We start from the raw sequence: 21,651 nt of genomic DNA on the forward strand, positions 1-21,651 counted from the left end.
TTAGTATCATTACAGTATGTACTTTAACACCCAGTAATATCATTACAGTATGTACTGTCACTCTCAGTATCATTACAGTATGTACTGTCACCCTCAGTAATATCATTACAGTATGTACTGTACTGTCACCCTCAGTAATATCATTACAGTATGTACTGTCACCCTCAGTAATATTATTACAGTATGTACTGTAACCCTCAGTAATATCATTACAGTATGTACTGTCACCCTCAGTAATATCATTACAGTATGTACTGTCACCCTCAGTATCATTACAGTATGTACTGTCACCCTCAGTAATATCATTACAGTATGTACTGTCACCCTCAGTAATATCATTACAGTATGTACTGTAACCCTCAGTAATATCATTACAGTAGTGTACTGTCACCCTCAGTAATATCATTACAGTATGTACTGTCACCCTCAGTACATATCATTACAGTATGTACTGTCACCCTCAGTATCATTACAGTATGTACTGTCACCCTCAGTAATATCATTACAGTATGTACTGTCACCCTCAGTAATATCATTACAGTACTGTCACCCTCAGTAATATCATTACAGTATGTACTGTCACCCTCAGTATCATTACAGTATGTACTGTCACCCTCAGTATCATTACAGTATGTACTGTCACCCTCAGTAATATCATTACAGTATGTACTGTCACCCTCAGTAATATCATTACAGTATGTACTGTCACCCCCAGTAATATTATTACAGTATGCACTGTAACTCTCAGTAATATCATTACAGTATGTACTGTCACCCTCAGTAATATCATTACAGTATGTGCTGTCACCCTCAGTAATATCATTACAGTATGTACTGTCACCCTCAGTATCATTACAGTATGTACTTTAACACCCAGTAATATCATTACAGTATGTACTGTCACTCTCAGTATCATTACAGTATGTACTGTCACCCTCAGTAATATCATTACAGTATGTACTGTACTGTCACCCTCAGTAATATCATTACAGTATGTACTGTCACCCTCAGTAATATTATTACAGTATGTACTGTAACCCTCAGTAATATCATTACAGTATGTACTGTCACCCTCAGTATCATAACAGTATGTACTGTCACCCTCAGGTTCATTACAGTATGTACTGTCACCCTCAGTAATATCATTACAGTATGTACTGTCACCCTCAGTAATATCATTACAGTATGTACTGTCACCCTCAGTAATATCATTACAGTATGTACTGTCACCCTCAGTAATATCATTACAGTATGTACTGTCACCCTCAGTAATATCATTACAGTATGTACTGTCACCCTCAGTATCATTACAGTATGTACTGTCACCCTCAGTATCATTACAGTATGTACTGTCACCCTCAGTAATATCATTACAGTATGTACTGTCACCCTCAGTAATATCATTACAGTATGTACTGTCACCCCCAGTAATATTATTACAGTATGCACTGTAACTCTCAGTAATATCATTACAGTATGTACTGTCACCCTCAGTAATATCATTACAGTATGTGCTGTCACCCTCAGTAATATCATTACAGTATGTACTGTCACCCTCAGTATCATTACAGTATGTACTTTAACACCCAGTAATATCATTACAGTATGTACTGTCACTCTCAGTATCATTACAGTATGTACTGTCACCCTCAGTAATATCATTACAGTATGTACTGTACTGTCACCCTCAGTAATATCATTACAGTATGTACTGTCACCCTCAGTAATATTATTACAGTATGTACTGTAACCCTCAGTAATATCATTACAGTATGTACTGTCACCCTCAGTAATATCATTACAGTATGTACTGTCACCCTCAGTATCATTACAGTATGTACTGTCACCCTCAGTAATATCATTACAGTATGTACTGTCACCCTAAGTAATATCATTACAGTATGTACTGTCACCCTCAGTAATATCATTACAGTATGTACTGTCACCCTCAGTAATATCATTACAGTATGTACTGTAACCCTCAGTAATATCATTAGTGTGTACTGTCACCCTCAGTAATATCATTACAGTATGTACTGTCACCCTCAGTACATATCATTACAGTATGTACTGTCACCCTCAGTATCATTACAGTATGTACTGTCACCCTCAGTAATATCATTACAGTATGTACTGTCACCCTCAGTAATATCATTACAGTATGTACTGTCACCCTCAGTATCATTACAGTATGTACTGTCACCCTCAGTAATATCATTACAGTATGTACTGTCACCCTCAGTAATATCATTACAGTATGTACTGTCACCCTCAGTATCATTACAGTATGTACTGTCACCCTCAGTAATATCATTACAGTATGTACTGTCACCCTCAGTAATATCATTACAGTATGTACTGTCACCCCCAGTAATATTATTACAGTATGTACTTTTCAAGGTATGAAAAAAGAGCAACAACTCCAATGTATGTATGTACTTTTGTACACACACAGTAATACTATTACAGTATAAAAAAAAAGATCTTTTAAAATAAAATGTTATTGTGTATAACCATATTTCTCAGAAATAAACTCTGTCATATATAAATATTGGCATGATTAAGTGCTCAAATTTCACAGGTTTTATCTGAAATATCTGAAATCCAGACCACTCGAGTAATAAGATTATTTAATAGGTTGACATCCACTTATACATTAAAGCTTAACCACACACATAAAACCTGTTACACAAATAAATCAAATAAATCAAATAAACTAACAAGATTCTCTTTTATCTTAAATGAAAACTCACACAGGTTTGACTTTATAGCAGTCCACATACAACTTCATATTAAATGAAGCTTACAAAACATGTATCCTACCTGTAATTTCAACTGAAATCCTGTGTAATATGAACTGAAGTAAAATGGTTCAGGGTGTTCAGTTTGGACAGATATTACTGCAATAGCAGCCCTGATACAATATCAAACACAGCTTCTCATAATTTTAACAGAAAACCTCCCTATTCTGAACAGAAACCATACTGCCTAGAGTTTCCAGTTTAGACAGGTTTTACAAATGAAGCTATGTATAATTCATGCTACCTGTAGTTTAATAGAAAACCCCCCTAATCTTAAACCGAAGTTAACCACTTTCAACAGGTTTTACTGTAAATACATTGTAGCGGAAGTAAATTATATTCTAGCAGTAATTTCACATTAAAACCTGTCTAATATGACCACAAATACAATATTTCATGGTGTTCAGTTTAGACAGGATTTGCAGTAAATACATTGTAGCTATGAAGTAAATTATATTTTTCCAGTAATTCTACATGAAAACCTGTCCAGTATGACCAGAAATACAGTATTCCAGGGTGTTCAGTTTAAACAGGTTTTGCTGTAAATACATATTGTAGCTGAAGTAAATCATATTTTCCAGTAATTTTACATGAAAACCTGTCCAATATGACCAAAAATACAATATTCCAGGGTGTTCAGTTTAGACAGGTTTTGCAGTAAATACATTGTAGCTGTGAAGTTAATTATATTCTAGCAGTAATTTCACGTTAAAACCTGTCTAATATGACCAGAAATACAATATTTCATGGTGTTCAGTTTAGACAGGTTTTGCAGTAAATACATTGTAGCTGTGAAGTAAATTATATTCTAGCAGTAATTTCACATTAAAACCTGTCTAATATGACCAGAAATACAATATTTCATGGTGTTCAGTTTAGACAGGATTTGCAGTAAATACATTGTAGCTATGAAGTAAATTATATTCTACCAGTAATTTTACATGAAAACCTGTCCAATATGACCAGAAATACAATATTCCAGGGTGTTCAGTTTAAACAGGTTTTGCTGTAAATACATATGGTAGCTGAAGTAAATTATATTTTTCCAGTAATTTTACATGAAAACCTGTCCAATATGACCAAAAATACAATATTCCAGGGTGTTCAGTTTAGACAGGTTTTGCAGTAAATACATTGTAGCTATGAAGTAAATTATATTCTACCAGTAATTTTACATGAAAACCTGTCCAATATGACCAAAAATACAATATTCCAGGGTGTTCAGTTTAGACAGGTTTTGCAGTAAATACATTGTAGCTGTGAAGTAAATTATTCTACCAGTAATTTTACATGAAAACCTGTCCAATATGACCAGAAATACAATATACCAGGCTGTTCAGTTTAGACAGGTTTTGCTGTTAATATATTGTAGCTATGAAGTAAATTATATTCTACCAGTAATTTTACATGAAACCCTGTCCAATATGACCAGAAATACAATATTCCAGGGTGTTCAGTTTAGACAGGTTTTACTGTAGTAACTGCATACATTGTAGCTCCGGGAAACATATTCTACCTGTAATTTTTTACTGAATAGCCCTGTAATTAAGATGTCCAGACGTCTCACCTAATTAATTCCATTGGCTACCATCTGCTCCAGTCGACTACACAATACAGTCCATATAGTACTTAATTCACAATATACTCATGAAAGGCTTTCTTTGAATTCAAGCAAGAAATAAATTGTGCTTAATTATGGGAAGCCGACAGAAATGTAATAACATGAATTATTGAAAAAGATGCATAACGGAGGAAATGTTATTATCTAGTTTTAATAGTCGGATCAATAGTAATGGGCGAGGCAGGGTGTCAAACAAGGCCGCAGAGAAAGATACGAACACACAATGGAAAGCTGAAGGAAATCAATACCACCTGGACGGAATATTGGCTTATTTTTACAATTACACCATCAACATCAATACATGAGGCGTTACAATAATTTTTACGGCTTATTAATAGATCTGTTTCACATACATGACAGGTAGGGTTTTATACACACATTTCATAATCACCAATTTTTTTGTAATGATTAAGTTCAATCTTATTATGACTTAAGTTTTGATTTGATGTAAGCATGAATAAAAAATAAAGATAAACAGTTTATTCAATGTGTCCAATTACTATTCTGGTTGTAGATATGTAAATACTCTAATTATCTAGCAAAAATATATATAAATATATGTCTATAAATATTTATTATAAACCTGTCAGTGTCTACAACAGTTAATTAAACAATACTAACAACTACTATTTCTGTATATCAGTACCAACCCTACCCCTTTTTTTTGGTCAGAGTTCACATGTCCTGGCCCGCTTATTACTGGATATTATAATAGTGTATTTTTAAATAACCTTAGATACGTGCTTTTAGTGCTTCAAGCATTGTGAATAAATCATGGCCATGCTAACTGCAGTTTTTTTTCCGTTCGTTCTTTCACGTATTGTTGTGCTTATGCATCAATGTGCTTATCTGTTAAAGTTTGATGATGCTTTAAAATCTGAGATTTATGTTTACAGAAACTTGAATGTTATTTAAATTTCTGCGTTTTTTTTCGGCGCCACCTCAATTAGCCATATGTCTGGTGCCCTTGCTTTAAACCAAGACTAGGTTCATTTTCTCCATGTCTTACATCACACCTGTAAAGGTATCAGGTTACCTGGCTGACCATGCGTTTTTTTCTCTATTTACTCTGATTGTTTCCTATATCAATAAGCCCTCATCTCTTTGCATATAGAAATAAACTCATTATTGTTTAGATAAATAAATATTGTTAGAATTTTAGAAAAATATACGAAGAACTTTTTTATTTTTGAGCTTGTTCTAAGGAAACACCTATATTTTCAGTTTCAAAGAAATATATAAGGAATAAAGTAGACCTTTGAAAGCTTCATTTTTTCAGCAAGTATGTTGAATAAATATTTTATAACATGAATGAATGATCTGCTATTTGAGGTCATTAATGTGATCCCCTCCAGATTGAACTAATCTGCCATTTCTGCTATTTTTAAAGTCTATCTCAAATATTTATAAACAATTTTCTATTGCAAGGCATCTCCAACAGGCACCAAGGGTTGACAATTGTCTGACCCGAGTGGTACCATGTGTACATCATTGTCACTCCACTGGATATATATTGGTATCCAGTTGTAGGACAAGTAGCACGCCCCATTGTCCGATTGCTGATGAAAAACTCTTTCTCTGACCAGTCACCCATGGGTCCCTCATTGTCTGACCAGTGATGAATAACTCTTTCTCTGACCAGTGACCCATTACGTTCCTGATTGTCTGACCAGTTGCAGTGTTCTGTTTCCAAGTGTGACATGACCATACCAAATGGTTCAGCTACTTGTGGACTTTAAAATTGGCAAACAGGATTAAAATCAGAAAGGTGTGTAGAAAGTTCATGGTTAACTTTTGTTGTGCATCCATTGTCACATGTAAAAACAGGTCAAAAGATGGCTTCAAGTCAGTTACCATATTTCTCCAACAATAAACTCATGTTTAGTGATAGGCCTGTCCATTTTTATTTCAATATTCAGTAGAATACCTATAGATGATTTTTCATTGTCCATCCCTGACTTTGAATTAGAGATTATTTTGTTGGCCTGAATGGGCTCAAATATGACAAGATTATGACCTTTTGAGTCACCTAAAGGCTTAATGATAAAAAAAAAAAATTTAAGTTTTAAATAAAAAACTAAGAAAAAAGAAATTCATATCATATTGTACCTATAAACTAATAAGGACATAAATATGAAAACAAGTTTTAGAGGTGCGACCATAGGCCACCCCGTGCAGACTCTATATAAAGGACAGCAGACTGCTCACTTTACCCCTGATGAGTTACCACTTAGTAACCAAACTGATCAGGTGTCATATAAAGTCAACAATATGGTTCCCTTCACAATATGGACAGCACATCATTGTCTTCTTCAGTCATTTTGTGACTGAAGGCAAGGGGTAAAGTTTGTTTGTTCAATAGTACAATTTTCTTCCTCCTATATTGTAGCGAATCTGATTGGAAAACTGATTGAATCTGGATACATCTGCTGTCATCCAGTCAATTTATCTACATGAAACATGAAAACATCTAAAAGGGAAGTAACTCTAGTCTGTTATATATTCCATAGACAAGAATTAGGGAATTCTTAGGGTAAGAAACAAAGTCATTTATATGAGTAAAATTTAATGTACTCTTCCAGGTAACACCAGGCCAAATATCAGTTCTCAGTTAATTGCAGATGTCTAGAACAAGTTCAAAGTTGACGTATGGATGGACGGACGGATGACGGACACTCACTCCTACACATACCTATATCTACGTGCCATATAAACTAAAAGTAACTCAGACATGGATTGGATTTCCATGTTACTGTTGTAAACATTAGTACCACTTTATCAGGTTTGAGCCAGAATGAAAAATAATATAATTATGAGACTTGTGGGCCCCAATAGAGGAACTTCAGATAAAATATTAATGACCATTAACTTTGTACAATGATGAAAGTATGTAGGTTTTAAGATGTAAAAAGACAAAGCGTGCAGAATTTTGATCACCTGGACAAGAAAATATTGTCTAAGTATCCTGTAATGAATTATTGATATGGTGCTGCAAAGTCTCTAATCCAGATCTATTGATTTAACATGTACAGGGCACCTGTCTTGTGTAAACAATGGCCCAGGGACTGGAGCAAGTCTACCCAAGTGTAACTACCTTGATACATGATAAGCTTGTCTATGGCATTAGGACAAGTAAAAAGGTTTAGTATAGCCATATCAGGCTGTCTGATTTCGTGAGAAAAACTATTAAAATAGATTTTTTTTTTTCAAATTGATTTTTACAATGTGTACCTCTTACACATTAAAGTATTGTATAGTATTACAAGTATCTTAGTATATAGGTTTGCAGGCATTGGAAATAAACAAATATTAAATATTGTCCTCTGAAAGAATTATCAATAATTTCAGCTATTTGGTAAGGTGGACTATGTCATTTTTTTCTGTCAATTTTAATTAAAGCTTATAAATCTGAAGAAAGTCTTAAGCTAATAACTTTTAAAGAATAGATTAGTATTTAGAACCATCTGGAAATACCACATTTTTATAAATCAAATGTAAAGAAAACATCAAATTCTGGATTAAAATGATCAGAAATTTCAGTTGCATCCTGTGATTGTTTTGACCAATAAAAATTGTGATGACCACACAGCTGCTAAATTCTAACAATCAAAATGTTACAAGATCTCCCAATTACAGTCAAATTTTAAGATATTTCTGTTGCCCAGAATTTAGTTTATTGCAATAAAACATTTACAAGGTACTGAAAAGAAAATTAGAAAAACATTACACAAAACCTGTTACTGATCCATTCAAGACATAAATTCCTGACACACGTATATAATATGATGAGCAGCAGTTTTGATAAATCATGTTGGCATATTTGACCGTTTAGAATCCCATGAATAAGATTAATTGGACTTGGGATCAGTCCTCACATCACTTGTCACACAGTCCTCAGGAATTTTTATCTCTGTACACAAAGTGTGGGGTCATATATATATGACCTTTTAACTTTGACCTTGACTGATCAAACTTGGGAATCTTACATGTAGATGATCAGTAACCCAAACTGAATTGGAAGTTAGATTGAGGATTTCACCGGAAAACTGTGATTAATGACCAAATGAATTTTTCATTTCCTGTATCTCACTGGAGGTAGATAAGAAATATTGAAGACTGAGGTACGTGTGAATCACAAGTTTCCTTGACAACTGGAGTCAAACCTCAACTACATACAACATAACTCCTGACATCTCCATCCCTACTCAAATTTTCCAGATTTTCATATTTCATACAAAATATATATAGAGAGAGTAAAACTTGTAGGTAGATACTTTGTGTATCGATTAAATAGTTGAAAAATATAAATTCAATACGACAACTGTTGTGATTCGCAGGCCTAACTTATAATTTGAATTTATACTTTTCAACTACTGTATACATGTATATATATTTAAAGGGCAAAAAGTAATTCTAACAGTGTGGACATGAAAAATGTCAAATTTTCGAGGCAATCAGTCCCTTTATCAAGACACAGAGAATACAAATACAATGACATGATATATTATAAACAGTACTAGAAAATACAATAAGATACAGTAAGAGTAGTATTTTTGGTAGTAGTTGAAATAACAACCATGAACCCTTCAGCTGGTGCGGGCCGAAGGCAGTGGCTAGTACGACATGTACAAAGCCATGTTCTCAGATGGAATGCTATGTGACCAACGGCAAAGACATTTGAAAATCATACTGCAAGGATCCAGTGTTATCAGGATTATTACTGTTTATATTACTTCTTTGACCTATATACCGTATATACATTGTATATGAAAATCTGTTCCCTAATAATTCTATTCAAACTCTGTTTTCCTGAAAAATACTTTGGATTAACAAAGTCAGATTTAGGTGATTTATATAGGACTATATTTTAGAATGAGCTATTATTGGATATAAATGAAAATTGTTCAAATATTACAAAAAAATGTAAGAGGTGCCAACATGATCCTGGATATAATAGTTCACAAGATTTTAATACACAAACATTAATCAACCTGCCAAAGATGAAAAAGTAATATGACTGTGCATATTCCAGTGACAAACATATTATCAATGTACATCATGCTTCAGCAAAATTATTCAAAAGTTTTTGATACTTTGTGACCCCTATGACCTTGAAAGTCAGCCAAGATATTATTTCAACAAACCTGATAGCCCTTCACCCTAGAAATCTTTATAACATCAGGACAAATACTTTAGGTCTTACAGTTCTTAAAATTAAGACTTTAAGAAAAAATGTTTGACAACTGAATTACGGTGAAAACTTTAGGCAAGGTAGCTAGGTCATGCTTTACACGGCTAGGCTATCTAAAAAAGATTAATTAACTCAAAAGTTTGTTTTACAATATCTATATTTCATATCATTTTTATGATATGGATTTAAAATATGACATTTCACACACCTGAGGAAGGGCTGTACTATAATCTACTAATACACATTGCAAAAACATTCACTTCAATCATGTCAATTTCAACTTTGAGTCATTGATACTACATCAGTGCACCTGACATCCAAAAGGAGACATTCAAATATCATGTGTACATAAATGTACCTCTCAAATTACTTCAAATGAAAACGGAATCTTTAAATTACTTCTATAAGAAAAAAAACAACATCATTTTTACAACTCTCTTAATGTTTTCCGTGATGGAGATTTCAGATTTCCCGAATTTGAGCCTATCTAGCAAGTCTATCTTGAGCCTATCAAATTTAAATGGTCAATTAATACTTTAGCAAAATCTGAAATAAATACGAACATGTATACTTACAGTAAACCGACTGATTAAATGATTATAAATCTCCATCAGGCATGTATCATGATACTACAATTCTATACACTGGAAGATTACCAGCGTGGTTTACATGTATCCCAATTGAGGGTCCTACAGGAAATACAAGAGAACACAGTGGGACTCTGGACTGTGTGTTACCTTGACATCTGAACTCTGAGGCTCTCTCTACATGTAGGTCGTATATGGTGCAACTCATGTTTCCCTCGCTACCTACACCAACGTTTTTAACTTCAGACTCTGAAGATTTCCCAGGTAATGCTGACACATTTGCCTTCATATATAACCCTGCAGTTCTATAGAATGTACTTGTATAGGGTGAGAAGACATTGATATTTGTTGTGTAAATTTTGGTAACTAAATGAAATAAGACTATAGATGCTAAAAAGAAAGAAAACAAGCAAAATAAAACAAAAAGAGTCAAATTAAACCAAATCTTGATTCACTACTTGAACACCAAAAATTGAAATTACCTGAAAGGCAATGATTTTTTGAAAATGTATATTTCACTATTTTGTTAAGCTGACAATTTATTACAGAGCCAGATCAAGTGCCTGACTGCTTACCTAACACTATGATTATAAGAACACATTACATATCTAGAAAATACCTAAAACTGATGGTATTAAAAAATCAAGTAAATCAATATGATTTCAAAATCATTACCGGAATGCAATAAATAAATTTAAAAAAAAAATCTTTTTATTTAGAAACTTAATTATTAAGAATTTTAAATTCATCAAGCTGACAAAGCTTTATTTAATTGGTTTTTGGTGCTTTGAACTTACTGGTCTGCTGACTGGGGATCATATTTCAATTTTAGCATGGCCACAAAAATCAAACTTAATTACCTAACAAGGGCCCATTCATCCTGCGCAAGGGATTGCTCAGCTGAAATTGATACAAATGAGTGATTTTAAGATTTGCAAAAAAAAATCACAATTTTTACAGAGAAAAATGTTCACTTTGACATTTTTAAAATGCTTGGAATAATCATAATATTTTTTTGGCAGTTTAGTTGTTTTATTATCATAGCAATTACTGTTACCCATCCATAAAGGTTATATTGATTTAGGTTAAGAAAACTGGCACATTTTTAATAAAATTTGTTTTTTCTTTTACATCATTTTTTTTATCAATAACCTACCAAGAGATTGAATATGGTCTTTGAACCTGAAAATATTTCTGTGGAAGTTGATGGTCATCTGTGAGATACAATTTTTATGAATATAAAGAATCCTGACCCATAAAGGTCACCAGTCATTTGAACAGGTGGTACCTGTTAATACAGCTGGGCAGACTGTTTTATTCAATAGCAAAACAGCACATTAACACAGAGTGTAATGACACTGTGATTTGTGTTAAAGTTGAGGTGTTAGACTTGAGATCCTTGTCTGTAAACACTAATTAATTAGGTTTACTTAGCAATGATGATAACCCTACCTACGCATTGTCTGGTAACCTACAGTATTTTTAAAGAAGAAATTCTGCCCAATCATTCTTCAGTATTGATATCATTGAAAATCTTTGATAGTAAGAAGGATTCAAATCTACTTCATTTTATACTGGATTACATACTACACTTCATAAAACTCTTGTATAACAACGTTTTATTGCTGGCTTCTTAATTAGTACAATTAAGTTTGGTTTGAGTTATTTTGTTTATTTTATTAACAGCCAGGGTCATGTGCCAGATTTTGAGATGGAGGAAAACTGTAGTACCCAGAAAAAAAACCACCGGCCTATGGTCAGTACCAGGCAAGTGCCCCATGTTGGTTTTGAACTCACCCAGAGGTGGAGGGCTAGTAAAGTGTCGGGACACCTTAATCACTTCAGCCATCGCGGCCCCTAGTATTAAGATACTGTTAACTGTATAATGTATAATTATTATACCTATCTGCAACCGGTCTATGGAAAAGACTTATATAGGGTAATCATGTTGTCTGATCCTATTATTTCATATATATAAATATTTAAAAAAAAAAAAAAAAAAAACTTAACAAATGATAATAATATACATAAATAATATTTAAATTTCTAATATAATTAGGTTTATTGATTGTATGTATATTGAACATGTATTTGTATATATTTGGAATAATAAAATAATTTTTGAATTGAATTGAATCGAATACTGTTCACTCCAGAAGTGGAATAATGGAATTAAGATTTTGGAATTCCAAAGATGTTTTGATTAATCTATAACATCTACTAAAGAATGTGTCTTCCATCAAAACATTTTAATATTTCTACTCTTTACCATCATACTATCATGCCCCATTCCAAACTTCAAACTGTAAAGAAATGCTTTCGTTGTATTATTAGGCCTTTCTTTTCCAAGAAAGGTGAACTGGGAAATAAGTACATTGTTGTAAATATATGAGAGCATTTTTGATAAAACATACCACTATATGGCTCAGAGAAAATACATTGTACAGTGAAGATGAAATTCTGAGATTGATTGAATTTCTAATCGATAACATTTTTTTTGAGTTTGGTGACCAGATCCTCCGATAATGTGTGCCCCTCTGTTGGCCGACTTGTTTTGTTTTCATATCAAGCTGATAATACTGATGATCTATCAGAACAGGTAACAGAGACGTTGTGAAGTCCTTCAATTTCACCTATTGGTATGTTGATGTTGTGTTATCTTTAAATAACAAAACGTTTTTGACCATGTTGATTGGATATGCCCTGTAGAACTTGATTCAGCTACTTAATTGAACTTTCTTACATTGTAAACCAGCAAGAACAGCTTACAACTAAGCTATATGATAAGTGAGATGATCGTAATTTCCCTATTGTTAATTTTCCCTTTCTAGATAGCAACATCCCTGCATCCCCTTCCTATAGTGTTTATATGTCCCAGTTGATTCAATATTCAAGGGCTTATTCCTATTATAATGATTTCTTTGACAAATGTTGACTACTGACAGAGAAATTGACAAAGAAATGCAGGATGATGAAGTTTTATGGTCAACATCATAACATAACCTCATTTAAAAATATTCTTTTTCCTTTTGTGATATGAAATAAGATGTATTGGATGCTTGTTGATATGCCAAGTGGTTCCATTGTCACTCTCATCTGAGATTGTGACCTACCCTAGTAGCTCAAATTTGACTTATGCCCTACAGGTAGGGGATATAAGATTTTATAGTACCTACTATACCACCATTGTATGATCATAAGAGGCGACTAAACTTGGGATCTTATCACTTTTCTTTTCTTCAGTACTTTCTCAGAAATAGCGATAACATATTGAATTTTGACAACTGAAGTTTGTTATCGCTATTTCTCAGAAAGTACTGAAGGGATCTTTCTCAAATTTCATATGTAGGTTACCTTTGGTGCTTAGTTATGCATATTGCATTTTCAGACCTATCGGAAAACAACATGGCCGACAGGCAGCCATCTTGGATTTTGACAATTGAAGTTTGTTATCGCTATTTCTGAAAATGTACTAAAGGAATCTTTCTCAAAGTTCATATGTAGGTTGCCCACGGTCCCTAGTTATGCATATTGGATTTTGAGACCAGTCAGAAAAAAACATGGCCGACAGGCAGCCATCTTGGATTTTGACAATTGAAGTTTGTTATCGCTATTTCTCAGAAAGTACTGAAGTGATCTCTCTGAAATTTCATATATAGGTTGCCCTTGGTCCGTAGTTATGCATATTGCAATTTGGAACCAGTCGGAAAACAACATGGTCGACAGGCAGCCATCTTGGATTTTGTCAATTGAAGTTTGTTATCGCTATTTCTCAGAAAGTACTGAGGGGATCTTTCTCTTATTTCATATGTAGGTTCCCCTTTGTCCCTTGTTATGCATATTGCATTTTGGGACCAATCGGATAACAACATGGCCGACAGGCAGCCATCTTGGATTTTAACAATCAAAGTTTGTTATCGCTATTTCTGGAAAAGAAATGAAGTGATCTTTCTCAAATTTAATGTATAGGTTGCCCTTGGGCTGTAGTTATGCATATTGCATTTTGGGACCTATCAGAAAACAACATGGCCGACAGACAGCCATCTTGGATTTTGACAATTGAAGTTTGTTATAGCTATTTCGGGTAAAGAACTGAAGGGATCTTTCTGAAATTTGATATATAGGTTCCCCTTGGTCCCTTGTTATGCATATTGCATTTTTGGACCAATAGGAAAATAACATGGCTAACAGGCAGCCATCTTGGATTTTGACAATTGAAGTTTGTTATCACTATTTATCAGAAAAACTGAAGGGATCTTTCTCAAATTTCATTTGTAGGTTCCTCAGGTTTCTTATTATGCATAATGCATTTTGGGACCGATCGGAAAACAACATGGCCGACAGGCAGCCATCTTGAATTTTGACAATTGAAGTTTGTTATCGCTATTTCTCAGAAATTGCTGAAAGGATCTTTCTGAAATTTCATTTGTAGGTTGCCCACGGTCCCTAGTTATGCATATTGGATTTTGAGACCAGTCAGAAAAAAACATGGCCGACAGGCAGCCATCTTGTATTTTGACAACTGAAGTTTGTTATCGCTATTTTACAGAAGGTACTGAAGGGATCTTTCTCAAATTTCATATATAGGATCCCCTTGGTCCCTGGTATTTCATTTTGGGACCAATCCGAAAACAACATGGCCGATAGACAGCCATTATCGCTAAATCTTAAATTTTATATATAGGTTCCATATATAGGTTCCCCTTGTTTGAAAAGTACTAGAGGACTGTTTTAGAATTTACACAGATTAATAATTATTAGACTTAGAGGAAGGGAAAACTAGAGAAAAGTTTAATCTGACATGGAACCTATAAAGATCATTCAGTGGTGGGCGCCAAGATCTCTCTGGGATCTCTTGTTGTTTATATTTTGCCCTGGTTATATCAATTTTGAGTTTGAATTATAGTTTTGTTATTATGTCTGTATTCTGTGTTGTTTTTATCCATGTATGCCACCATCCATATTATTCCAGAACTTATGTATTAGAGTTATGGTTATATGCTACTTTAAACATTATTCCTGTACTTAAGTATTAGAGTTGAGGTTATATGCTACTTTAAACATTATTCCTGTACTTATGTATTAGAGTTGAGGTTATATACTACCTTATACATTATTCCTGTACTTATGTATTAGAGTTGAGGTTATATGCTACTTTAAACATTATTCCTGTACTTATGTATTAGAGTTGAGGTTATATGCTACTTTAAACATTATTCCTATACTTATGTATTAGAGTTAAGTTATATGCTACTTTATAACATAATTCCAGTACTTTGTATAAGAGTTAAGGCTATATGCTACCTTTTACATTATTCCAGTACTTCGTATTACAGTTAAGGTTATATCCTACCTAATACATTATCTTGTACTTATATATACTGGGGGTTATGCTATCTTACATATTTCACCTGTGATTTGTGTTTGATTTAAGGTTATATGCTACCTTATTATACATGTGATTTTTGTTTGAGTTATTGGTAAATGCTAAGTACTTTTGTACCTGTGGGATGTGTTAGAGCTATAGAAAGAAGGGCTATTATGTACTATAACATATAATTCATATCGTAACCTAAGTTATTGGATTAAATCCTGTTCTGGCGTTTTCTCCAGTACCATTACATACATAAGTGCCCTACGTGACTATGTGACCATTTTAGACCTTTATTCTTGTAAATTTCATATACATGCATGTGTAAGTATCCACAAATGAAATCCTCACAGACAAAATTTTCATTTCATATTGGTAATATAACTTTAAAAGGGCAGTCATAAAATGGGGATTCTTTTCTATTTATTTAATGATTCTCCAAATGGTATCAGCATTGAAAATACTTAGCCAGCCATATAACTTAAAATACATAGGTTTCAAAGTATTATAAAGCTATAAATTGTCATACATAAAGTTACCCACAAGTAGTTAGATAAATTACAAAGCTATAAATGGTCAAAAATAAGTACACTATTGTTCAAAGTCACACAATAGAGATATGTTTATTAACAATACTCTGTATATTGCTGTCTTGCTATAATTGAAATGAGTGTTTGGTATGTAATAAAGAGCAAATGTAAACAACATAACACTGTAAGTCATTTAAAAATACCAGGTGAACTGACAACAGGTAAGGTATCCACAGGTGTGAACAGGCCAGGTATAGTGTGATAGGACAACAATCATGTTGTCTCTGGACTTCTACAACAGTACAAATATAGTAAATCAGGCAATTATATGGGGTGTGAGGAGGGGTACACAAAGGGACAATACAGGGAGGGGTAAGACAGTAATACAGGGAGGGATAAGACAGTAATACAGGGAGGGATAAGACAGTAATACAGGGAAGGGTAATACTGTAATACAGGGAGGGGTAAGACTGCAATACAGGGAGGGGTGAGACTGTAATACAGGGAGGGGTAATACTGTAATACAGGGAGGGGTAATACTGTAATACAGGGTGGGGTAAGACTGTTATACAGGGAGGGGTAAGACTGTAATACAGGGTAGGGTAAGACTGTAATACAGGGAGGGGTAAGACAGTAATACAGGGAGGGGTAAGACAGTAATACAGGGAGGGGTAAGACAGTAATACAGGGAGGAGTAAGACAGTAATACAGGGAGGGGTAAGACAGTAATACAGGGAGGGGTAATACTGTAATACAGGGTGGGGTAAGACTAATACAGGGAGGGGTGAGACTGTAATACAGGGAGGGGTGAGACTGTAATATAGGGAAGGGTGAGACTGTAATATAGGGAAGGGTAAGACAGTAATACAGGGAGGGGTAAGACAGTAATACAGGGAGGGGTAAGACTGTAATAAAGGGAGGGATAAGACAGTAATACAGGGAGGGGTGAGACTGTAATACAGGGAGGGGTAAGACTGTAATATAGGGAAGGGTAAGACTGTAATATAGGGAAGGGTAAGACAGTAATACAGGGAGGGGTAAGACTGTAATACAGGGAGGGGTAAGACTGTAATACAGGGTGGGATAAGACAGTAATACAGGGAGGGATAAGACAGTAATACAGGGAGGGGTAAGACTGTAATACAGGGAGGGGTAAGACTGTAATATAGGGAAGGGTAAGACTGTAATATAGGGAAGGGTAAGACAGTAATACAGGGAGGGGTAAGACTGTAATACAGGGAGGGGTAAGACAGTAATACAGGGAGGAGTAAGACTGTAATATAGGGAAGGGTAAGACAGTAATACAGGGAAGGGTAAGACAGTAATACAGGGAGGGGTAAGACTGTAATACAGGGAGGGGTAAGACTGTAATACAGGGAGGGTAAGACTGTAATACAGGGAGGGGTAATACTGTAATACAGGGAGGGGTAAGACTGTAATACAGGGAGGGGTAAGACTGTAATACAGGGAGGGGTAAGACTGTAATACAGGGAGGGGTAAGACAGTAATACAGGGAGGGGTAAGACTGTAATACAGGGAGGGGTAAGACAGTAATACAGGGAGGGGTAAGACTGTAATACAGGGTGGGGTAAGACTGTAATACAGGGAGGGTAAGACTGTAATACAGGGAGGGGTAAGACGTATACAGGGAGGGGTAAGACGTAATACAGGGAGGTGTAAGACGTAATACAGGGAGGGGTAAGACGTAATACAGGGAGGGGTAAGACGTAATACAGGAGGGTATAGACGTATACAGGGAGGTAAGACTTAATAAGGGAGGTGTTAAGACGTAATACAGGGAGGGTTAAGATGAATTACAGGGAGGGTAATATGAATACAGGGAGGGGTAAGACTGTAATACAGGGAGGGGTAATACTGGTAATACAGGTGAGGGGTAAGACTGTAATACAGGGAGGGGTAAGACAGTAATACAGGGAGGGGTAAGACTGTAATACAGGGAGGGGTAAGACTGTAATACAGGGAGGGGTAAGACTGTAATACAGGGAAGTGTAAGACAGTAATACAGGGAGGGGTAAGACTGTAATACAGGCAGGGGTAAGACTGTAATACAGGGAGGGGTAAGACTGTAATACAGGGAAGTGTAAGACAGTAATACAGGGAGGGGTAAGACTGTAATACAGGCAGGGGGTAAGACTGTAAATTACAGGGTAGGGGGTAAGACTGTAAATACAGGGAGGGTAAGACTGTAATACAGGAGGGGGTAAGAGACTGTAATACAGCAGGGGGTAGACTGTAATACAGGGAGGGGTTATACTGATAATACAGGGAGGGGTAAGACTGTAATACAGGGAGGGGTAAGACTGTATACAGGAGGGTAAGTACAGATGGAGGACTAAGGAAGGGAGGGGATTAAAGGGAGGACAGGTTAAGGGAGGGTAAGAGTAATGGTGAGAGGTTAAGAGTGGAGGAACAGAGGAGGGGGGTAAGAGGAGAGTGAGGACAGGGGTAGAGGGGAGGTAGAGTAAGAGTGGAGGACAGGAGGGGTAAGAGTGGAGGACAGGGAGGGGGTATAGAGACTGTAGAGGACAGGAGGGGAGGAGTGGAGGAGTGATAATGACAGGAGGGGTAAAGAGGGGAGGGACAGGTGAAGGGGAGAGTGAGAAGGTGAGGAGGTGAAGAGTGAGGACAGGTGAGAGTTAAGGGAGAGGGGGGTAAGAGTGGAGGACAGGTGAGAGGTTAAGAGTGGAGGACAGGTGAGAGGATAAAGGGAGAGGGGGTAAGATGGACAGGAGGGGGAGAGGAGGTAAGAGTGGAGGACAGGTGAGGAAGAGTAGACAGGAGAGGTAGGAGGACAGGTGAGGGGTAAGAGTGGAGGACAGGTGAGAGGTTAAGAGTGGAGGACAGGGAGGGGGTAAGAGTGGAGGACAGGGAGAGGTTAAGAGTGGAGGACAGGGAGAGTAAGAGTGGAGGACAGGTGAGAGGTTAAGAGTGGAGGACAGGGAGGGGGTAAGAGTGGAGGACAGGGAGGGGTAAAGAGGGTGAAAGAGGGAAGGAGAGGAGGAAGAGGGAGGTAAGAGTTAAGAGTGGAGGACAGGTAGAGGGGTAAGAGTGAGGACAGAGTGGAGGTAAAGTGGAGGACAGTGGAGGGAAGAGTGGAGGACAGGGAGAGTGGGTTAAGAGATGGAGGAAAGGGAGGGTAAGAGTGGAGACAGGGAGAGGTAGAGTGGGAGGACAGGAGGTAAGGAGTGGGAGGACAGGTGGAGGTTAAGAGTGGAGGGACAGGAGGGTTAAGAGTGGGACGTGAAGAGATAAGAGTGGAGGCAGGTGGGGTAAGAGTGGAGGACAGGTAAGGAGTGGAGCTGGGAAGAGTAGGACTAGGACAGGGAGGAAGGTCACAGAGTGGAGGACAGGTGAGAGGTAAGAGTGGAGGACAGGGGAGAGGTTAAGAGTGGAGGCAGTGAAGGTTACAGTGGAGACATGAGGGGGCTAAGATGCGCAGACATGTGGAATCAAAGAGGAAGTGAGAGGTTAGAAGGAAAAGCGTAGATTAAGAGTTTGGACAGGAACTTATAAGCGTTGTAACAGTCATAAAATAACAGGAGTTGGACCTACCGAGATAATCATAGTAGACAGGAGTTAAGATAGAGTGGAGTGACAATGTTAATAGGACGGAAAAGAAATTGAAAAAAAGGAGAAGGTTAGATGTTTGGGTAGAGGTACTTGAGGTTAGAGTGCCAGTAGAGTGAGAGGTTAAGATGATGACAGGAAGGTTAAGAGTCGAGGACAGGGAGAGGCTAAGAGTATAGTGACTAGGAGTGAATAGGTCTAAGCATTCGACAAGATGGAATGGTCAAGAGTGGAGGACAGGGAGGGGGTAAGAGTGGAGGACAGGTGAGAGGTTAAGAGTGGAGGACAGGTGAGAGGTTAAGAGTGGAGGACAGGGAGAGGTTAAGAGTGGAGGACAGGGGAGAGGTTAAGAGTGGAGGACAGGTGAGAGGTTAAGCTTGGAGGACAGGGAAGGGGGTAAGAGTGGAGGACAGGGAGGGGGTAAAAGAGGGTGAAAACGGGAAGGGGTAAGTATTGGAAAAGGGGAGGATGTAATAGTTGGGGACATGGGAGAGGCTAAGAGTTTGGGGTAGGTGTTTGGGAGGGAGCAAGTGTGAGGAAAAGAGGGGAGGGACAAGAATGAGGGACAGGGGAGAGGTTAAGAGTGCTGGAACAGTGAAGGAGTTAGAGTGGAGAATAGGTTAAGAGTGGGGTGAATGGGAGGGGTAAGAATGGAGAACAGGGGAGGGGGTATGCTTGGGGAAAGAGAAGGGAGTAAGAGTGGGGGCACTAGGGGACAGGGGAGGGGTAAGTGATGGGACACAGGGGAAGGGTTTAGTGTGGGAGAAGGGGTAAGAGTGGGAGACATGGGACAATGCTTTAACAAAAAGAGAAATTTTAGTTAGCATAAACTCAGTTTCCCCTTCTTTCTTTCCAACAAAGGTCCATTAGCCTTCCCTTATGCCCCAAATTCCTAATCCTTTCAATCCAAACGTACAGTCCTAAATCAACAGTTATTCAATACAGAAAAAGCTGATACATATACAAACAATTTTGACTAACAATATCTTTTTAAATAATGCATGTTTTGTTATACCATATACCATAAAAAATAACAGGAAATGTTAGGCCCCCTACCAGCAAATACATTCATCTGTAAGAACAATAAGGACACTTATATGTAATTATAGTGACACTGTTGTAAAATTTTCCAATTAAAAATGGACGAAAAAAAAATCTTACAGAAAAAAATTGTCATAAGGTGTTGCATTGTTCCTGTGTAAGAGTGTTTCTTTGTATGTGTAGTTAGCCCCCATTGTTACAAGCACACGAAATGTTTGAGTATACACGTGTTTACATACATCCCTAAGGATATATCTGGACGAGCCAAGCTATGTTAATACAGTTCCCTTTTCTCGTGGACAGTGAATTAGCTGTCTGTTCATTTTTTCCACAAGCAATAGGCAAATGTTCAATAATTCAATAACACATGTTTATCGACAAAAGGCTTACTTAATTACTACCAGTTCAGTACAAAGCTGTTAGCCTGGTGTTTAACATGTGAAGACTGCTATCAAAACATTTTGTGTTATATGAAAAGATCAGTATACACTATACCATCAAAACATTTATTAAATGGTTAACCTATATTTATTTGTTTTTCAAAAATCTTTTTCCAAAATTATAAAAATATATTTCACCAGAGACGAAAGTATATAGAGATAGATTTTTTTAATTTATTTTATTTGTTAATCAGGCATGGGCTTATTTGTGTACAAATACATTTCATCAGCATATCCCCTCTTATACCTAAATTTCCACCTCTCCTTTTCCTTCTCTTTGATATTTGAACATACATTTTTGTCCCTTTGTTTCTTTTTCATTGAATAAAACAACTGCAATTTCTTAATACAATATTAACAGTCTAAATTAAGTTAAATGCCAATGATTTTGTAATATATAACAATTAACAGGAGATCTATAATAGCCAGAATTTACTAGTAGATATGAGAGGAAACCTCTAGTCAGATATATAGCAGTAGA

General features: G+C 36.1%; 1 protein-coding gene across 2 annotated transcripts in view; it reads right to left on the minus strand.

The window, feature by feature from the left end:
* The window catches only part of LOC117331911 (ankyrin repeat and fibronectin type-III domain-containing protein 1-like), a 196,723-nt gene that overhangs the window by 173,077 nt on the left and 1,995 nt on the right, over nucleotides 1-21,651 (minus strand). The window contains exon 1 of one of the 2 annotated variants that reach the window (XM_033890888.1): nucleotides 10,189-10,246. The exons of the other annotated variant lie outside the window; for it this stretch is intronic. The gene's annotated coding sequence lies outside the window, so the exon portion shown is untranslated. Of the gene's footprint in view, nucleotides 1-10,188; nucleotides 10,247-21,651 lie in introns of those variants that run through there. 2 annotated transcript variants of the gene reach the window in all.

This window comes from Pecten maximus, chromosome 1, assembly GCF_902652985.1.
Source record: "Pecten maximus chromosome 1, xPecMax1.1, whole genome shotgun sequence".
Lineage (NCBI taxonomy): Eukaryota > Metazoa > Mollusca > Bivalvia > Pectinida > Pectinidae > Pecten > Pecten maximus.